This window comes from Silurus meridionalis, chromosome 26 (assembly GCF_014805685.1).
Source record: "Silurus meridionalis isolate SWU-2019-XX chromosome 26, ASM1480568v1, whole genome shotgun sequence".
Lineage (NCBI taxonomy): Eukaryota > Metazoa > Chordata > Actinopteri > Siluriformes > Siluridae > Silurus > Silurus meridionalis.
Genome location: NC_060909.1, coordinates 12,634,670 through 12,657,204, shown reverse-complemented (window position 1 = coordinate 12,657,204; position 22,535 = coordinate 12,634,670). Strand labels below are relative to the sequence as shown.

Here is a 22,535-nt window from a genome sequence, read left to right as displayed (position 1 = left end):
ACAAAAGTATTGCGAGATCTGACTTTTCCAGCCATTCTGTATGTGAATCCCCAAATTATTATGACAAATTTGACAAACGCCTCCTCACCTCACCTACATCAGTACCTGACTTTACTAACACCCTTGTGACTGAATGAGCATAAATTTCCTCAACCACCCCCTAGATCTAGTGGAACATCTTCCCAGAAGAGTGGAGATTATTCTAAAGCAAACAGTGAGTAAATGTGGAATGCGACATTTCAAAGGCACATACACATCTTTTGTCCGTATAATGTACACGTACACCTTGAAAATTAACATGGATTATAAGTAAGTGTTGCAATCCCCTGGAATGTAAAGTATGTAAAAATCATATACAATTAAATAGTGTAATAAATAAAAGGATAAATAAATCATGTATAATAATCCCACATGAATATAAATGAACCATGTAAAGACGTGAAACGTTTTGTAAAAATGAGGTGGAAATAAATCATAGAAACAGTCCATTAGAAAATTGTGTGAAGGTGAACTGTGAAAATAGATTAGAAAAATCTTTTAACGAATTATATGTAACAAACAAAAATTAAAACATGAAAACAAGTTCATTATTTGTAAAATTCAAATGAAAATGATTGGAATTTTTACATTCATGTGCAAATCAATAAATCATTTGTAAAAAAAAAAAATCTAATGGAAATAAATCAACAATAAATTGATCAAAATCATCTAAATAAATACACTTAATATGCAACATTGTGTGGAATATGTAAGCAATATGTGGAACTTTACCAGAAAGAAGGTCACGAGATAAAAGTCTGTGAAGTGTTTGGAAGGTGTGCTGTATGTTTTCAGATATTGGACGACACAGATGTCTAAAACATCCCAACTGCGGATATGTTATGATCTCTGACTACATTTATTGCAAGGAGAACGTAATATTTTTCTTTAAATCTGACTTTGCACCAGAGCGTGTTTTGTAAAAGCTGTGCCTCGCTCGGCCATTACACAAATTCAGGAAAGTGGAATAATCCCTTCCTCGCCAGCTCCTCTCACATACGGCAGTCACGCATCAGCGTTTCAAATTAGGAACAGGCGAGCGGAGAAAGCCTTTGCGTGCGCTTAAAGAATTTCAGCCCACAGTTAAAGTTTCTCGCTCGTATTTTGGGCGTCAGTAAATCGGAGAAGGAAATTGCATCGCATTTTAATGCGCATTTAGAAAGAACACTCACTTTGCTGGATAATTTTTGCCACTTACTTTGGGAACAGGGGAACGCAGATAGCGAGACTCTTTAAATGGATACAGCTTCTGTATAAACTAAAGTAAAAAAAAAAAGCGGGTGACCTGGTTGTGCTTGACACACAGAGAGAGAGAGAGAGAGAGAGAGAGAGAGAGATAGAGAGAGAGCTTAAACACAGAGCAGAGACTTTGACTTTGAAGGACTTATAGGGTAAAAACTCTGCACACAGAAAATGATCAGAATTTCAACTGCAGGACTGCGACACTGACAAAATTAAGCCTGTCATCCACAAGCATTTATTGAGCATCAATCCCCGTCAAGAGGAGACGAGAAGCCATGAGCTGATCCATGATCCAGAGCGATTATACACGCTGAAGTCTGAACCGCACTGGCCCTCAACCCTTCTTCATTTTATTTTTTCACCCACACACACGAGAGTTGTTTCTCTAAATTTCTTATATGTTTCACTTAACTCTGAAGTGTTTTTGTGGAGTTTTGTGTTCATCCAGTCACAAGACTGGGGAGTGGTTGCTGGGTTACTGATCACTTTTGGGCCCTTGAGCAAGGCCCTTAACCCTCTTTGCTACAGGGGCAGCGTATCATGGCTGACCCTAGCTTCTGATCCAGCTATGGGATATGCGACGAACAAATTTCACTGTGCTGTAATGTATATGTGACAAATAAAGGCTGTTTTATTATATTCTATAAGAGCATTAATTAACAGTGTACAGTGAGGAGGCCTGGAGTGCAGTCATCATTTCTATTCATCCTAAAGGTGTTCAGTATGGATAAGGTCAGAGCTGTATAGCAGGCCACTCAAGATCGTCCACTCCAACACATGGGTCTCCTGGTTCAAGTAAAGGAAAATATAATGCTAAAGCATCCGATACATTTGTGTACCTAAAACTTTTTGGAAGAGCCACATATGGCAGAAAAAGTCATGTGACCCAATACTTTTGTCAATATAGTGTAGACATCTTTTATGAAGCGAAGAACTTTTAACAAGTGCACCCTGTAGGAATCTATAAAAACCCCCATAAATATGTTTTTCATCTTATTTTGATTTACCATAATAATAATAATAATAATAATAAAATATAGTAGCACCAGGTTCCTCAATCATAAATGTCAGTGTGAAGGATTTGATGCTCCACCTTTCTCAGTCATACTTTTCTTAGGTTACAAGTTCTTCAGGCGGTTTTTCATCCTTACTGTACATTTTCATGTCTCTTCATGTATAAGTAAATAAATGAAGCTGTAGGCGTGTGTCGCGTTTCTTTAATAACCATTAATAACTTCAGACATGTTCATGACCTTCTACTGCTTTTTATTCTCTCTCCTGTCTCAATGTGTTAACAGCAGGCGTGTTTTGATGGAAACAGATACAAATACACACAAATGCAACACACACAAGCGAAAGCAGTCTTTTTTTATTCACTTTTCTTTCTTTTTTTCTTCTTTTTTTTCCGTAATGCTAGTGCCCTGTCTTTCTCATTTATGTATGTATGCAATTATTTATTTATTTACTTCCTTTTTTATTTTTTTTACATTTTCACATTTGTTTTTTATACTTTTTCTTTCTTTCTTTCTTTCTTTCTTTCTTTCTTTCTTTCTTTCTTTCTTTCGTTTCATTAGTTTTTAGAGTGAATGTTATGGTGTGAGATGAAGGCAGTAAAGTGAGCTCAGGGTTAATCTGCAGAGATGCAGCATTTCCCACACAGTGGCTCAATATTAAAGCTGTAGTTATGATTGTTTCCTCTGTTACTAAATGAAAAAGATGTGTTTTATTGATGGCAGTAAATGTACACAGCTTTGGGAAGTGAAGGATGTGGGATTGTGTGTAAATATCTTTGCTGTAAGAATGTCACACTTCCATTTTAAGATGTTTGGGGTCTGAGAAATGATTGTTTTCATTTTGTCTGGAAGACAGAGTGTAACAGGATTTGACGGCTGTCGCTTAAGGAAAGCACATGGCAGTGTCGCTAAATATAGGAAATGCCAGAGAGCTTCTGATAAACAAATAAATAAAGAAATAAATAGTAAAGTAAATAAATTAGTTAGGTAATAAAAGCATGGCATAGAACATAGAAAAACATAGACTTTAAAACATGTTCTGTGCTTTCATTGGTTTTGTTGGAATTACAGTGCTGTGAAATTACATGATATTTTCAGTTCTTCTACACACCCTATGATTTTATGAGCATCGAGATTTTCTAGTATTTTCAATCTGGATCAGACATTTATTTCTGGAATGTGCACACCATCATTAAACCTTCAGACCACCAAACGTTTCCCATCAGCCATTTTCAGCCTGTGATGAGTCAGAGGAAGCCTGAGGCCATCATCTCCTGATTTGTTTAAGCGTCAGTAATTAGAGTAGCATGGCTTCCCCAATGAGCAGCGCTTTACACCTGTCACATGGCATCAGTGTGACATGGCCTCCAGTCAACAGTGGCCTGATCAGTCCCAGCTTTCAGACAGAATACGTGTGTGTGTGTGTGTGTGTGTGTGTGTGTGTGTGTGTGTGTGTGTGTGTGTGTGTCTATGTTAGCTCTTACACCACACAATTTTTGTCCAAAATCTGCTCACTCACTCTAGTGGCTACAATTCGACTCGCCATGCTTTGGTCAGATCAGATCAGGATTAACTACACAGTATTAGTGAAATCTCAGCTAACATCTCAGTTAAATCTCTGCTAACTCAATCTCACAATCAGATCTAGTCTGCTGGAGTAAAAATAGTTTTTCAAGTTTTCATTATCTAGTTACAGTAATTGTTCTTTTAATAGAGTTCCAGGATTTCCATAAAGGGCTTCCACATGAAAAAAGAAACTTAAGAACTTTAAAGATGTATGAGTTTTACCGGATTTCTTTTGTATAGAATTAGTGTAAAGTGTTTAGTGTTCAAAAAACATACATCCAAATACTTACATCTCATTTATTGCATCAATCTTATATTTTTAGCCTGTGAGCTAGGAGCATCTATGATTAAACACATATCTATTTTTCATTATTATTATTATATTTGGGCATGAATATAAACCTACACAATAAAATGTACATTATGTACATAGGAATGCAAATCTTCACCTAAAATCATCCACCAACAACCCACCAGCATATAACATTCAGAATATAATCAAAAAATGCCAAAATATATTTGTGAAATGTTTCCCACAGGGTTTCTCTGGGTTTCCATTTTCATCCCAAATAAAACATACCAGTACATAGAAAGATAATACATTTTCACAGTAGTGTGTGTGTGTGTGTGTGTGTGTGTGTGTGTGTGTGTGTGTATCCAAAATTTCTTGGATAAACTCAGAATCCACTGTAATTCTGAAGATGAATAAATGAATAAAACAAAGCAATCTTGGTACAATATATACTTTATTTCATGAATTTTGGATAGCTATAGAGTCTTTCTAAAGGCATTCTAACTGGAGTCAAAGATAAATTAGGACCTGTTAGGCATCAGGGATTGAGTCAGGGTTTTACCTTTAATCAGACCTTATAAATGTCCATAACATGAGTAATAAGGCCTCCTGAGGGAGCAGCATTTGAGTTCTTGCCAGAAATAGAACCCATTTACAAACAACAGTCCAATCTAGGGTATATGAGGCTTTATGACAAGATTTTCTTTAATGAATGTCATCTAGTGACATTGTGTAACTGTCTGACATAAGTAGTTGGTTTACTGATTCACAGAATTGCACTTGAAACACAGAGACGATGTTCAGACGCTTTTCTGCGTGGATTTATTACACTGCATTCAGCATTTCAAACTTTGCCCCAGATGACAGAATTGATGATGTGAATGGTAAATATGTTTCTGTTGTCCAGAGGCCTGGCTTGAACGAGGATTGGCACGTCAACAGCTGTCCAGGTGATATTAATAATCGTATTCCTGTCACACAGCTATGTCCGGCTATAGTGAAATGAGGGAGCGAACTCCGTAATGAGCTCTCTCCTTCAGTCTTCACGTCGATCCCACACACTGCTCTGAAATGCAGAAAGAGCTCAGCTGTGAGTCACTGCTCTTTCTACGGCAGAGAAAGAAACCAAACTGTGAGCTAGAAGCATGAATCATATGATGTGATTTTCCTGTTCTGTAAAACTTCACAAATATGTGAACAGAAATACGAGGCGCAGGGAACTTAAAGCTTGGGAGACAAAAAGTTTGATAAATGAGACTTTTTAACAACTAGACAGAGGAAGGGCGTGGCCTGCAGGCCTGCGCTGATGACTTCCTGTCACATAATTACAGTTTGCTAAATGCTTGGTGCAAGGATCTTTCCTGTGTCAATATACAAATGCAAACATTTTTATTATTCATAATTTCTGTGCATTGTTCATTTACTTGTTATATTTTAAACCCTTGAATTTTTTTTTGATTCATCTTCATTCTTCCTACTAACATTTTTTTTTATTCTAAAGACAGCAATATCTACCAGGCTATCCATGTTGGAATATTAGCAAAGAGATATTGGACACAGGGGGGCTATTGCTGGTGAGGGACTTAAAAGGGATAAACTCATATGGACTAATAAAGAAATTGGAAATGTATATTTGTAATCTATTTACTTTGGTAAAGCTTCTTTGGAATTGTAAAATATTAAGTACTAATCACTGTACAAATAGAATAGAATAGAATAGAATAGAATAGAATAGAATAGAATAGAATAGAATAGAATAGAATAGAATAGACAGCGTAATTAAAGGATATACTTAAAACATATGCAAACAATTAAGATGTGTACACAATGACCAATGAAGGGATGAGAGTGGAGACAATAGATTAATGGGGGGGTTAATCTCTAATAAATATATAATATCTAACATAAAATTCTTAAACTATGCAAGCAAAATAAAGAAATAGTAATAAATAAACAAATAATAAAAACAGCCAAAAACAAAAACCATGAAAATTGTGTTCAAAAGCTAACAAATCAAGTGAAAGGTGAGCTACTGAACAACATGCTGATCAAGCCTTAAAAACAACATAAAATTGAACATAGAATACTAAATACATAGAATAAGTGTTTACATAGAATGAATACATAGAATAACTGTTTTATAAAAGCTAAAAAGCTACATGCCGAAGATGAACTGCTCCAAAGTCCTGGTTACATCACATCCCCAAACCCAAAAAAGGCTCAAATCACACACTATCGCACTCAATAATGTGTAGTATTCTGATGTACTGTTGGACTGTAGTGTACATACAGAAAGGGAAACAACAAGCAGCCATTTAGCCACATAGCAGATGATGTAGGTCATAATGAGTCCTAAATTTTCGCTGTCTAAGGGTAACACTCAATCAGCCGCTGCTCTCTAGAGCATGTCCCTCTGTCCTACGCGCTCTCTGTCCCTGCCTCAATTACACTATTCATTTACAATCAAAGATTAATGAACGAAGCAGATCTTAGTTCACTGAGATTAATTGCATCCTCCTGCACTCTTCCACTCCTGCCTTCCTCCACTCCTTTTCGTCAGCAAGAGCTCGGGAAAATGAATCGACTTTCATAGAGCCAAGCTCCGCTGAGAATCCGCAGTGAGAGGACTCGGACACGGAGTGTGTTATTGTGTCACATACACCTTCATTTTTCTCCCTTTATATGAAGGAGCAGTTCTTTTTTCTCTGCTCTCTCCATCCCTGACAGCGGCGTAGTCAAAGGCCTGGCGGCCTGACACTGATAAAGCGATTTCAGGCCTTAAACGTTTATGAAGTATTAATAAGAATAATATCTACTGTGTGCAGGGGCAGGTCTAGATTTAACATCACCCTGAAGCGTCTTTATTCTCTCTGTTGTATAATTAACATCATCACATAATTAACATATACTGTATTTTGTCAATTCCACAACTCATGTAGAGGTGTTCAGGGCCTCAAACAGACCTTTAATTCTTTGTTGTCTCATGAATGTGTTTTTTAGATCCCTTTTAGTTCAAATAAATGTACAGTTTATACTGTTATAAGAATATTGCCAAATTTAGAGCACATTTTAATCCCCAGAATGTTTTTTTTTTTTTTTTTTCGGCCTAAGATCCGGGAATCCTTTGACTTTATTTCCTTTAACCTAAAGCTCTAACTGTTTTACGCTTAGGCTTAGGAGTACAGTTAAACAGTTCTGCATTGAAATGCTCATCAGTAAACAGTTCACTAAACAGTACACCTCAGCAATAATAAAACAATACTGAATGGACATTCTATGGCACCTAGATCAGAATGGGTTCCCTTTTTGAGTCCTTTCAAGGTTTCTTTCTCAAGGAACCTCAGGATTGCCACAGTCACCACTGGCTTGCTCATTAGGGATAAACTTAAAGGCTTGAAACTTAGAGGCACGAACATATACATTAAAATTTTAGAACCTACTTATCCACATTAATTACATTACAGCTGCAAGTATTGCATTTCATTTGTAATTACAATTATATGTTCTTTTTTTTGGCTTCTCCATTAGGGGTCGCCACGGCGGATCAGCCGCATGTTTGATTTGGCACGTTTTTACACTGGATGCCCTTCCTAACGCAACCCTCCCCAATTTATTCGGGCTTGTGACCGGCACTAAAAGTGTCTGGGGTTGGTTCCCTGACCGGGGATCGAACCCGGGCCGCAGCGGTGAGAGCGCCTCATCCTAACCACTAGACCACCAGGGACCAATTACAATTATAATTACATGTTCTATCTGTTAAAACAAGCCATTTCCTCACCAGCCTTGTGCAGCTTGTCGATTTTGTTACAGAGAGAAACCAGATAGAGTTAAACTGCCCTGAAGATGTTTCTAGACTTTCATACCTTTACCACTAATTTACAAAGCACTGATGCTGAAGACATATATTATATATATATATATATATATATATATATATATATATATATATATATATATATATATACAGTATATATAGTACAGCTCTTGTTCAGGGACCCCAGAGTGGCATGTTGGTGGTGCTGGAATTTTAACTCACCTTGTGAATGAGTTGCCACTACAGAAATGATAAAATCTTAGAAAATTATAGAAAATGAACCTTATTACTAATCAAAATCCAGAACTCAGCAGTGCTTTATTGTGTAAATATCGTTCTTAACCTTCTATGCATTTAATTAATGTTTTGTCTTTTTTTTATAAAGTCAGGGCTCAGTTGGCATTCCTATGAATTTCATAGAAAAACATGTCACAGATAGTTGAATTAAAAGAAGGCCTGAAGGGAATTTTATATGTGGCAGAATAACAACAAACGACAGTTTTTTTGTGGAATGCTGAAGGCATTTATTGCATGCTGCTTGACACTGATTGACAAGAACATGGCGCACCTGGGATTTTTAGCCTAAAACTATTGCTATGAGGTACAAAGAATGTTTCAGAGTGTAAAAAAATGCTTCATATTTTACGGAAATAATATATATTTGTTGATAGAGAAGTGAGTCCTATGGAAAAACACTGGCCTGACCATTTGGTCCTAAATAATAAAAAAAATGTCAAAAATGTTTCAAAAGGACTTGAAGCTTGTTGTTGATTTTGTTCCTTTATAGAAGATTTATCTGAGCTCATAGGAAAAAAATGATGTCAATTTTAATTCCATGTCAGAACAGAGCCATTACACTGTAATCCTCACAGGAACACCAGTGTAGATGGTGCAATTAAATTTCTTGAACAAAACATTTTTAGAGTGCTGGAACAGTCCCGCTGGACTTTATGAGCTCTCCGGTTCCAGCTGTAGACAGGACCCTGTTTTTAACGACTTTTCTAATAATCTTATTGGGTGTCGGCCACATCAGTGGATTATTAATTAACAAAGACGAATCCCTGTGGGGTAAAACTCGGCAAGGAGCTGAAATTCCCCTCCACTGTACCACATCCTGCTTCTGCAGCTGTAGGATCTACTCAGGTTCATATGCCCTCATTCAGACAATTTCTTTGTTAGGAAAGACCTTGTATATTTCAGTAAGACAATGCTGAATCGCTTACTTCATCTATTACAAAAGCATGTTTTCAAAGTAGAAGAGTTCAGGTGCTGAACTGGCCTGTCTGGTCCTTTCACCAAAACATTTTGCACTTCATAAAATGAACAATATGACAAAAAAAAAAAAAAAAACAGGACTGTTGAGTAGCTAGAATCATATATCATATATAACATTCAACCCCCAGTAGTCTAGATTTTGGTTGCCCTAAAAGTACAGCATCTCACAAAAGTGAGTACACCCATCATATTTCAGCAACCATTTTAGTATATATTCTCGAGGGACAATATTATAGAAAATAATCTATTTTAGAGTAGTCAATGTGCAACTTGTATAGCAGTACATATTTCCTGTACTCTGAAAATAACTCAAAATACAGCCATTATTGTCAAAATAGCTGGCAACAAAAGTGAGTACACTTAAGTGATAACAGCTGTATGTTGCTTAATCATGCAAACCCACATGTCCTATTTATTATGTTCATGCTTTTATACCTGTTTGCTTGACAGGACAATACAAATGTGTGTGTCTTGTAATAGAGCATTGACAATTTGGTGCGTTGAGTACAATTCTCTCATACTGACCACTGGATTTTCAACATGGCACCTCATGGCAAAGAAATCTATGAGGATTTGAGAATTAGAATTGTTGCTCTCCACAAAGATGGTCTAGACTATAAAAAGATCAGTAACACCCTAAAACTGAATTACAGTACAGTGGTCAGGGTCATACAGAGGTTTTCCAAGACTGGTTCCACTAGGAACCTCGCAAGGGTTTATCAAAAAAGTTTCACGTGCTGTGCGTCAGGGGCAGACGTTGCTATAAAAAAAAACGCATGAGTGCTGCTTATTAAGATTGCGAGTCTTAAGAAAATTGTGTCTTGCCTGCAGTCAAGCATGGTGGTGGTATCATCAGGGTCTGGGGCTGCATAAGTACTGCTGGTACTGGGGAGTTGGGATTCATTGAGGAGAAACAATGACTCCAACATGTTCTGTGACATTCGAAAGCAGAACATGGTGCTCTCCTTTCAGAAACTGTGCTGAACAGCAATTTCCCAACATAATAATGACCCCAAACACAGCGCCAAGATGACAACTGCCTTGCTGAAGATGAAGGTGATGGATTGGCAAAGTATTTCTCTAGACCTGAACCCTATTGAGTACCTGTTGGGCATCCTCAAGTGAAAATCATGTGTATAACACCCAGCAGGCTCCGTGATGTCATTATGGAGAAGTGGAAGAGGATCCAAGCAACAACCTGTGCAACTCTGGTGAATTCCATGCCCAGGAGGATTAAGGCAGTGCTAGATAACAATAGTGCTTAAACAAAATATTGACACTTTGGACACAGTTTTGACATGTTCACTTGTGTGTACTCACTTTTGTTGCCAGCTATTTAGACAAGAATGGCTGTATGCTCAGTTATTTTTGAAGGGCAGTAAATCTGTACTGCTATACAAGCTGCACATTGACAATATACCCTATATATATGTACTCTAAAGTATATCCAATTTTAATTTAATCTATAATATAGTCCCTTGGGAACATGAAATGAAATAGTTGCTGAAATGTAATGGGTGTACTCACTTTTGTGATGTTGAAACAAGAGGGAATGCTTTGAACATTTGATATGTTTTATATGTTCTACTGTGAATTGAATATGGTTTAATTAGAGATAAAGAGGTAAAGCAAAACTTTCAAATGTAGTACCTGTGTTGGTTCTCTGTACCAAAGAATTACAAGTTGCATGCTTGAGAACGAATAGAGGCTTGCATACTATGGAGAACATTTAATACACAGTCATTTTATTTAATTTGACCATTGTTAAAAAATAAAAATAAAATAATAAAATACATAAATTATATATATATATATATATATATATATATATATATATATATATATATATATATATATATACACACACACATATATACACATTGCTGTCAAACTCAAACTTCTCCAGGAAGCCCGGAGACCCAAGCGGGAAGCGACGACAATGTCTTCGCTGTCAAAAACCTTTGGGTGTCAACATTTTTTAAATCTATCTGAATAATGGCATTTGGGTGAATTTATAAACAATAGGACAAGGTCAGCATTACTCACCTTGTCATATTCCACATTGGGATAAATATGGATGAGGAAAAATATCTAAACTCTAGCCTTTATGTACACATTTATACTTTTACATTGTGCACAGTTTGTAATTGTCTTTAGAACATTTTATGTCTCACATGCATACACACTCACACTCACACACACACACACACACACACAAAACAATTAGCCACATAATAGAACAGTGTGTAGGAATGTAGTCTTTGTAATTAGCTTTTTTAATTTAATCCTGCTTAATCAGTGGAAAGGCTGTGTCTCTGTATTCCACTTTACATTCCCCTATTGTGAATTAATTGCTGCTGAAATGTGAGCAAAAAGCTTTTGTCTGTCTTTAGTTAGAAAAAAAAAAAAAAAAAAACTTGATAGTGTTTTCTGAAATTAAATAAACTTTATGTGCTATCTTCATGTGTAAAAATGAGTATATTAAATGTAACATTACATTTCATAAAAATAAAAGATAAAATACGAAACTTAAAATGTTTATAAAATCCAATTTGCTTTAATGGAAAACAACGTAGAACATTGTTTGGAATGTAATACTCCTTAATTATCCAATAAAATTGCTCAATGATTTTTGTCAGAGTGTAAAATACTCAAGGTTTCTTCAGCGTACAATCATAGAGTTTTTTTTCTGTCCCACTGTCACCATTGGCTTGCATATTATAGGAATAAACTTATAGAGGCTCGTGTATGATGCTAAAATGTATAAATTGCTAATCTATTTATTATTATGTAAACCTGCTTTGGTACAATGTTTATTGTAAAAGTGCCATAAAAATACAATGAAATTGAATTAAATGGAGTAATGTGTGAGGGATGTTTCTATTTTATTATCCAGTAAACCTGGGAATAACCTTAGAAATCCTTTTTTTCCCCTTGAAACACATGGTCTATCTGCTTTTATTCTGTATATCCCAATTAGAAAATATCCCATTTAATGTAGAACCTTAAAAACTGTAAGCAAATGAACATTCACCATTTTAAAAGTGAATAAAGAACTCTCCAGAAAGTATTGGCAGAAAGATTGTTTAGACTAAGGACCCTTATTATCCAACGAGACTCTGAAGAACCCCATTAAATAAATACCGATTAGCTAAATTCTTGCCAGATTCAAGACAGAAGTAAAAAATATATAATGGTAATATAAAGGTAAAATAAAATAAAAGAATTAAAATGAAAACAAGAATAAAAGGATGAAAAAAAAGAGGAAATGAATGAGCAATAATTTAAAGCTTGTTCTGCACACTTACTCTGTTAATACATGTTTGATCAGAACAATGTGTTAATGGTTCTTTATAGGTTTAATTGCAAAGTTCTTAGAAAAATAATTACCTTTAATAATAACCTTCAAGTAAAGTATTAAGTAATAACTGCTAACTAAAGTGACCTATTTCCATTCAAGAACAGTTTTTGGTCTGTGAGTGTGTAGACAAAAATGTGTATATATAATTGAATACTAATTGTCCTGTTTGAATATATGACTGATTTTCATTAATTAACTCCCATGCTATTCGCACTGAGCAAAAATATTTGATAATTTACTTCAGGTCATGTTAATTTTCAGTGTAAAGTTTCTCACAGGAAACAAACTTGGCACCAAGTGGATGAAAGAACATTGTCCTCACACTCATCTCTCCACATGGCCGATGAAGAAGTCATCTTAATGAGCACTATTAAAGGTAACACACGCCATAATCACCTCACCTCCGTTATTTATTGCAACCATCAACGTCTACTTTTAGCACAGAGGCTCCGTATAAATCCTGCTGAACGCTAATTAATGTCCGCTTGGCTTCCTTTTCCAGGACGGAAGGTCTCGGATCTTTTTCCTGTCCTAATCACACTGCGTTATTGATTTGGACAGGTGAAGTGGAGCTACAGCGCCCGCAGGACTGCTTCATTCTCGCACCTGACACTTTACACCTCTCTGAAAATGAGATTTCAGAACAAAGCAAATGTGAATGGAGGTTCTGCGTTCCTGAGAGGGTCTCATTTCAATTTGATTCACGTGCAATTGTTAAAAAAAAAAAAAAAAAAGCACTACTGGGGACAGAAAGTTTGAGAATAAAAACTTTTTCTTTCAAGAAATGACAAAAAGGTAATATTTTTTAATATTTTTATTCAAAGGTTTCATTTCAAGCTAACACGGATTTGTATCACATAATAAGGAGGAGATTAGGAGCTATTGCACATTTTATAATGCAAGAAAATAAAACAAATGAAAATGAAACAAACAAACTAACAACAACATCAAAAAGAAGAAACAGACAAATAATTAAACAATTAAATACCATTGTATATTTTATGACACACACAGGGGTTGAATGCAAATTCAGGGCAAAATAAAAAATATATATAGAATATACATAATAATAATAGGAATACTAAACCAACATGGACACTATTTCACACTTGAACACCATGAAATGCCAACTGTAAATTCAAATTTAAAATTGTATTTGTCATATACTGTACACATTAATACAGAGTAGGACATTTAGTAAAATGGTTTTAATGGCTGTTCAACTTGTAAACATGAAATTAAAATAAAATACAAAGAGAAGAAGTAACGTAAAAATACATAAAATAAAGTATAAAATTATATTAAAATATAATCTGGCTGGAAATGTATGACAGATATTGACTGCAACTGACTAAAATGAACTTCACCATACAGCACAACAATGAGCTGAATGCATATGTCCAGCTCTGTAAGTGGTATTCAGAGATCAAAAAGTCGGATTAAGTGTTTTCCATCATAGAATGGCCTGACCAGTCACCGCACCTACATTTTATTGAACTGATCTGGGATTAACTTGATTGCCGGGTCATTAAGAAATATCTAGCAAAGAACATGCATGTTTCTCTCAAAAAAAAATTGAAATACAATGTTTTTTTCCTTTGACAGGCACTGCATTTGCACACTGTATGAGTTGCAGTGAGATGGTCTCCACTTATCTTATATCTGCACTTTTTTTTAGAATAAATATTGTATAATTTCCAAACAGCATGAAAAACATGAGTCAAAAACACACAAAAGTCCGCTAAACAGGAGCCAAAAACAATGGAAAAACACAGCTATTAAAACATATCTTAGCAGCATTATAAACATAGGGAACCTTTTCTCAGCACGATATTTATATACTATTTTAGTGTTCTTTTTGGTTGCTTCTATCATCTAAAACTAAAAAACAAAAACTTCTACTGCTTCAGCACTCCATTGGAACCCTACAAGGTTCTATGTAGAGCTCTTCAAAACAGTTTTCATATTAAAAACTTGTATTTGGTTTCAGCAAATGAATTCATCTGAAACACCTTCTGACAGCAAAACATTTTTAGAGAGGTCTAATAAAGAGGAAAAAAAAGGAGGATGTTCAACTCTTTATTTATAGGATCGTTATTATTTAGCTGCTTTATGATGTTCATTCTCACAATGTCAACACTACGAATATTTAGCTTTATTATCTCCGGAGTGTTTTAAATCAGCAACATGGAAACTAATTAACTTTAACTGGCTACAACCTCACTTTAAGACCACTAATATGCTAATGAGGACAGTTAACGTGTGTGTGTGTGTGTGTGTGTGTGTGTGTGTGTGTGTGTGTGTGTGTGTAAAAACAGGGATGTATAGAACTTTATTCATATAGTGATGGTGTATTTTATAGACTCACGGAGTGGTTTTGTCTTTATTGTCCATTAGCAGCTGAAGTGTTACACAGTAAGGTTTTATTCTGGTTTCCTCTCCAGGGTTTAAGCTTTACTTCATTACTGACATTATTTTCTCTTCTTCTTTTTCCTAAAAAAAAAAATAAATAAAAAATAATAATAATAAATGGTTTGAAAAAAATATATATATTTAGTACATTGATTGAACCTTGAGGCATTAATTAACAACTTATTTTCTTTTCATTTCTATTGTTTCCTTGTTGTCTTTTTTATCAACTTTTTTTTTTTTTATATCTGAATTTTCTCTGCCCTTCTTCTCCTACAGCATCACAATGTTTCATTCTTTATCAGATTGTGTGTTTCATTCACAACGAACTTACTCCACATCCTTTCTTTTTCTCCAGGAATGTTTTGTCCTCTTTCTTTTGTTTTCTTATATAAATATCAGTAGAATTAATATTAACATCCTCAGAGTTGTTTATTTTTTCCCCCCAGCTTCACATTTATCAGTTTATCACTTACTTCAACATCATCATCATCATCATCATCATCATCATCATCATCATCATTCCCCTCATCTCGATTTTACTTTCACTTTGTCTTTTTTAATTTCTCTTGTTATGCTCTTCTTAGGTTCTTTTTTTAGCTTTATGCAATTACAATATGCTGTTTTTTTTTTTTGTCTTTATTTGTTTACATTTTTTACTTGTTGCTTTGTTATTAAAAGAAATGTGTTTTGTTTATGCATGAAATAATAATTATTATAAAAATAATTTAAAAAGATGTATGCATTAGTAAAAAAACTTTTACTGTTGAATATTCCATTAAATAATAAACAAACAAATAAATAAATGAATAAAAATAAACACACACACACACACACACACACACACACACACACGCACGCACGCACGCACGCACGTGCTGTGACTTGTCCGGAGCTGTGGTGATTCCCCTGAGCTCCTCCCCATGCTGGAGATGTGATTAATAACCCTGACAGAGCACTAAGCGATGATCGATTGAGGACGTCTGGACTGGAAAGAGCGTTTCCTCTTCACTTACTACGGCTTTCTACTTTTTTTTCCACTACGCCGTCTGATATTTTGATCACCGGTGAAGTCTCATTGCAGAAATTAATCAATGACAGAGAAAGACAGATTCTCTGGAGGAAAACTTGACAAACTGCACATTGCCGATGAGAAGGAGGAGGAGGAGGAGGAGGAGAAAGAGGCGGAAAAGGAGGGACAAGTGTGATGGGACTCAAAACACAGGTGTCTGTTTAAAGCATATCAATTGTTGAAATGATTTGTTCAGCCTTTTTTTTTTATTCACATTTAGTAAGAAATCAACCATGAATATGTGAAATACATCCCACCTACAAACACACACACACACACACACACACACACACACACACACACACACACACAATACTGTGCAAAGGTTTTAGGCAGGTTTGTACAAATGCTGTAAAATCAGAATACTTAAAAAAAAAAATAAAATAAAAAAAGTATCTATAGTTTATTTTATCATTAACAAAATGGAAAGTAAATGAACAGAAGAGAAGTTCCAAATCAAATCATATATTTGTTGTGATGGCAAAACTGCATCAATTATTCTAGGTACACATGCACACAGTTTTTGAAGGAACTTGGCCGGTAGGTTGTTCCAAACATCTTGCAGAACTAACCACAAATCTTCTGAGGATGTAGGCTGCCACAAACCCCTTAGCCTCTTTATATAATCTCAGAAAGATACAATGAGGTTGAGATCAGTGCTTTTTGAGCATCGTATTCCACATTTAGTCCCAATTTGCTCTTTCCCAATTTTGCTCAATTATCTCCACTGCTCTGGGAAGATGTTTAACTAGATTTTGGAGTTTAACATTTGTGTTCATCAGCCACATAGGTGTTGTAAAGTCAGGTACTGATGTAGGCTGAGGTGAGGAGGCATGGGGTTGTTGTTCAGTAGGGATGAGATCAGAGCTCTATAGTAGGCCACTCAAGATCTTCCTCTCCAAACCATGTAAACCATATCTTTATGACGTTCGGTTTGTGCTCAGGGGCACTGCCATGCTGGAACAGGTTTCAAGTTCCAGCGACAGTTCCAGCAAAAGTTCAAGTGAATGCAAAATATTATTATACTGCATCCAAAGATTTCCTACACATTCGTCTGCCTCCAGCTGTGTAGAAAAGTCAGGTGTCCCAATACTTTTTTCCATATAGTGTAGATCTTAATGACATGGACTGAATGTTTTGTGGTTATTGTTCTGCTGCAGAATTAATTTGGGGGCAATCAGATGCCTCCCTGGTAGTGTGGCATGATGGATAAGTATCTGCCTGTATTTCACAGCATTGAGGACACCATTAATCCTGTCCAAATATTTAACTCCATTTGCCCAAATGCAGCTGAATACTAGCAAGAAACCTCCACCATGCTTCACTGTTGCCTGCTGACACTCATTATTGCACTGCTTTCAAGCCATTTACGAAAAACAAACAGCCTCCTTTTATTGCCAAATATTTCAGATTTTGATTCTTCAGACAAGAGCTTCTGCTGCCATTTTTCTGCACTCCATTTTTTTTTTGTGTTTTTATGCATTGTTTAGCCGATTAACCTTGTTTCCATGTCAGAGGTATGACCTTTAGGCCACAATTCTCCATGAAGACCACTTCTAGATAGACTTCTCCAGACAGTTCATGGGTGTACCTGGGTCCCACTGGTTTCCTCCAGTTTTTTGCTGATGGCATCTGATGTTGAAGGGATGTACATTTTATGCCTGCCAACTTCTGCATTAAGTTTCCTTTGATGACCACTGCATTCCTGCTTCTCAAAATGGCCCATTTCTTTGTGCTTCTTCAAAATAGCTTGAACAGCACATCTTAAAACTCAAATATTTGTGTGGTAGAGACTTTGCTAATGCAGTATAACTACTATTTGTGTCTTGTTGCTGAGCTCAGTCTTGCCATTGTCTATAACCCGTGACATGAAACTGTCTTCACAACCTCACCTTAGGAGCAGAGTTTGGCTGTTCCTCACCCAGTTCAGCCTCCTACACAACTGTTTCTATTTCAGTTAACGACCAGGTTTCAACCTACATATAAAAAATTAAGATCATTAGCAGCTAGAGAATGAAATAGAATAGCCTTTATTTGTCACATGTATACTACAGCGCAGTGAAATTATTTCTTCTTAACCCTCTGGAACACAGAGGGTTAAGGGCCTCGCTTAAGGGCCCAAGAGTGTCAGCTTGGTGATACCAGGGCTTGAAGCCCCAACCTTTCTTTGAACCAAAGCCTTAACCACTGAGCTACCACTCCCCTTATTAAGCTGCTTGGTGTAACTGGTTAATCATACACCTAAATCATACCCTACAAAATCCCAGACTTTTTACTCTACAATTGTACAAAGTGTGCAAGTGAAGGTGTTAAAAGCCAAAGAGTAGTCACACCAAATATTGATTTGATTTAGATTTTTCTTCTGTTTGCTCAATTTAGAGTTTGTAAATTGATCAAAATATACAATCAAATCTATATTTTTGAAGCATCCTCAATTTGTGGTGTTTTGTGGCACTTTATGCTCATTCACCCACAAGGGTGTCGGTAAAGTTAGTGTAAGGAGGCTTGAGGCGCAGTCAATGTTCCAATTTATTCCGAAGGTGTTCAATCAGAGCTCTACAATATAGAAGGCAACTCAAGATATTCCACTCCAACCCATGTACACCAAAATCTTCAAAGATCTCTCTTTTTGTGTGCAGGGGCATTGTCATGCTGGAACAGGTTTGGGTCTTCTAGTTCAAGTGAGGGGAAAATATATTTGTTTGTTTGTTTGTTTGTTTATCTACCAACTATGTGGTAACAATCACAATATTTGTGCCATTTATACATTTAAAATTAAAATAGTATTTTTTTCCGAAAATGACTGCCTAATTTTTGTTTTCAATAGATAAAAAGATTAAGTAAAAATATAAATTATAATATATAACCACTATATAACTTTATATTATATTTTCTATATAAAAATATTACTTATAAAATACTGTATAACCATCAAAAATCCTAAACCAGGTTCCAATTATTTTGTCATTTTAAATATTCAAAGTAAGACATAAATTGTTTAATGCACAACTAATAATTAAAAAAACTTAAGTTTATGTATTCACTAGTTAACTCTGTTAAAAGTATTGGTATGCTGTGCTTTATGTATTGAGTATATGTAGTGAAGAAGTAGCCAGTATGTATTCAGCCTTTTCATATTGATCAAGGGTATAAAATGCAGCTAAGAGTGATGAGAGAACATTACTGTGCATTAAAAATTAAAAAAATATATAAATAAGACATTTGATGATGAAATGAAGAAATATTCTCTGAAATAAATCAGAGTAAAAATTTAAGAAATTTCTTAGCAAAACAGAGGAAAAATCTTTAGCACGTTCATTGCAGTATTTTTGAAAATCATTGCCAATTAGAACATTGGTAACATAATCATGTGAACATTTTACCTCTTATCCCTCCTCTGCCTCGAGTTTGATCCCAGAGGTAGGAATGTCGGATTAGCAGACTACAGACCAGTGTGATCCTTCTGTTCACATCAGTGTGAAGTGTGACTCGTCAGATTGTGCCTCTGCAACAGTGACTCCTCCTCCTGCTCCTCCTCCTCCTGCTCTTGTTCACAATCCTTCTTCTTCCTACACTCTCCTGGTTTTATAATCATTTTTTACTTTTATTTACTTAAAGAGAAGAAAAAGCACTTAGAGAGCTGTTACTGCAAAACCACACCATTATTCTGCATGTCAACAGGATGGAGGAATTTCAGCTTATGAAAGAGTCACGCCGAAAGTGTAATCATTGACAAAGGTTTAATTGACATTGATAAAAAACCATTTATTATTAATGTTAATCTTACTTATTTTAATTTCCTTGTCCTATGGTTTAGATGTCTATGGCAGCCCATAGATTAAGGTTGTAAAATTTGGTACACTGATTGTTAAGGGGTTTACAAAAGATTCAGAGAAAATCTGAGGCAAGTGCTGCCAACTCTTTAGCGCCACCATCAGGTTATTGTTATAACTTTTGAGGTATGTGTCCTAAGTCAGCTGCCTTCGATCCCCTGTGTCAAGGTGCATACGAATCATAGTTGTACATACACACAGTATTATATAAAGTAGGTAAAAGATATCTTATATCTTGTCAAAACCTTAAAAACCATAAAGAATAAATACCCTGGGGTTTGTATTAATTTCTTCCCAGCACCACATACAGGTTAAAGGTTACAATAAAGTGCTAAACATGCTTATATTTTAGTTTCATCTTTGCTACTATTCCTCCAAACTTTTTTCATTCTTCTCTAAATTTGGCTCAATATCATCTTGACAGCTTGTCCAAGCAAACATCATCAAATAAACTATGATATTCAAAACAATTCTCCCATAACAGACTGGCAAAGCATCTGATAGGATGATAGGTGTGTCTCCGTAAGACACTGGCATATTGTCATTAGATTTGCTCTTCAGGACCTCCTTTTGATGTGTCCCAAAATTTGTCTGCAACCTGGTATGGTTAAAAACTGCCTGTTTTATTCATCTATCTGTCTTTTCAACTCTCTGTGTGTCTATTACTCTGTCTGCCCCTTTGTCTACCCGTCTGTCTATGCCTCATTCTGTCACTCCATCTACCAATTTTATCTGTTCCTCTATCTACCATTTTGTCTCTACCAATGCCTGTCTTTTAATTTATTTATCTGTCTATTCTTTTGTCTGTCCCTACGTCTACCTGTCTGTTGATTTCTCTGTGTGTCCCTCAATCCTTTTTTTTTCCTCATCTCTCATTTCATCTACCTGTCTGTCATTTATTCTTTCTATTCCTCATTCTCTGACTGTTGGTCTATTACATGTGTTTTTGTCCGTTCCTTCATCTACCTATCTGTCTATGTTCATGTTTTTCTGTCCTTCCACCTATTTTTCTGTCTGTTCCTCTGTTTACTCTTCCATCTTCCTGTCTCACTATTTGTTTCGGTTTCCACATCAACCTGTCTGTCTGTTTCTTTGTGTGCTTGTCTATTTATCCCTCTGTCTATTCTTCTTATGTGCATTACATTTTCCCTTCACCTGGACTAGGAGCCAAAAAGCATGCAGCATGACAGTTCCCCTGTACACAAAGTGAGCTCCATGAAGATATTGTATGCTTGGGTTGGAATGGAAGATTCTGAGTGACCTGCTATAGAGCTCTGGCCTCAGCCCTATTGAACACCTTTAAAATGCATCAGTACCTGACTTTACTAACACCCTCGAGGATGAATAAGCCAATGGAAAACTAAATGAAGAATGGGGTGCTCTGTCTATTCATGTATTTCTCTATCTGTTCATCCATCTAACTGTATATTTCTCTGTCCACCTCTCTTTCTACTCATCTGTCTATTCTTGGATTGTCTTTCTATTTGTCTATATCTCTCTGTGTGTATCTATTTACCCATCTGTTTATTCCCCTGTCTGCATGTATCTTTATTTCCTTGTCTGTCTATCCCTTTGTCTGTCTGTCACTCTATGTACCTTCTTGTCTGTTGTTCTATTTCTCTTCCTCCCTCTTCTTTCTATTTGTCTGTCTATTCCTCTATTTTCCTTAATTTACTTCTGTGTTTATTTCTTTGTCTGACTCTCCTTTTTTCTGCCTGTTATTATATTTCTTTGTCTTTCCATCTACCTGTGCCCATTTCTTTGTCTGTCTTCCCATATATCCATCTGTCTGTGTATTTTTCTATCTACCTGTTTGTTCATGTCTCTGTATGTCACTCTATCTACCTGTTTGTCTGTTCCTCTGTCTGCCCCTTTATTTTCACTTCTGTCTGTTCCTCATTCTAGACCTCCATCTATCTGTCGGTCTGTTCTTTTGTTTGTCCCACCATTAACCTGTCTGCTGAAATCCTCTTTCTGTTTCTCTATTCTTCTCATCTCTTTCTCCACCTACTCATGTCTTTTTGTTCTTCTATCTGTCCCTCTATTTTTCTACCTGTCTATGCTTCATTGTGTCCCTATATCTCTCTGTCTTCCTGCTTGTCTATTACACTGCATGCATGTCTTTCAAACTGCCTATATTTTTATTTTCGTATATAGTGGGGGAAATAATTATTTGATCCCCTGCTGATTTTAAGAGATTAATAGTATATATTTTTTTATGGTAGGTTTATTTTAACAGAGAGACAGAATATATATAAAATAAAATAAAAATAATAATAATAAAATAAATAAAGAAAGGTTATAAATTAATTTGTATAAGCATTTGATCCTGTACCAAATTAGCAAGAATTCTCCCACAGACCCAAATTAGTCCTGTCCTTTGAAAGAACTCCTAATATCAACTCATTATGTGTATTTAGGACACCAGTCACAGAATTAACCTCTCCACCACCATGGGAAAGAACAAAGAGCTGTCAAAGGACGTTAGGGACAAGATTGGCCGGATCTGGATCCAAGATGGTGGCGCAGCAGTAGCTCGCAGCGGCCGCTCCTGGCCCAAAATGGTGCTACTTTCACTTTGTAGCCCGCCTTACACAACATATGGACGTCGGAGCAACC

At 35.8% G+C, this 22,535-nt stretch overlaps 1 protein-coding gene and 1 long non-coding RNA gene across 4 annotated transcripts in view; one reads left to right on the top strand and one right to left on the bottom strand.

Moving 5' to 3' along the window:
• Positions 1–14,668: 14,668 nt before the first annotated feature.
• LOC124379991 lies at positions 14,669–16,021 on the bottom strand. The gene is made up of 2 exons (XR_006924559.1): positions 15,887–16,021; positions 14,669–15,095 (listed from the first exon to the last, which is right to left on the bottom strand). It is a non-coding gene; the product is annotated as an uncharacterized LOC124379991 (long non-coding RNA).
• A 72-nt stretch (positions 16,022–16,093) lies between these two features.
• cdh8 (cadherin 8) overlaps positions 16,094–22,535 on the top strand; it is a 152,868-nt gene continuing 146,426 nt past the window's right edge. Inside the window, exon 1 of one of the 3 annotated variants that reach the window (XM_046840660.1) lies at positions 16,094–16,236. The gene's annotated coding sequence lies outside the window, so the exon portion shown is untranslated. The remainder of the gene's footprint in view (positions 16,237–22,535) is intronic. The other 2 variants (XM_046840659.1, XM_046840661.1) reach the window with 2 other exon arrangements.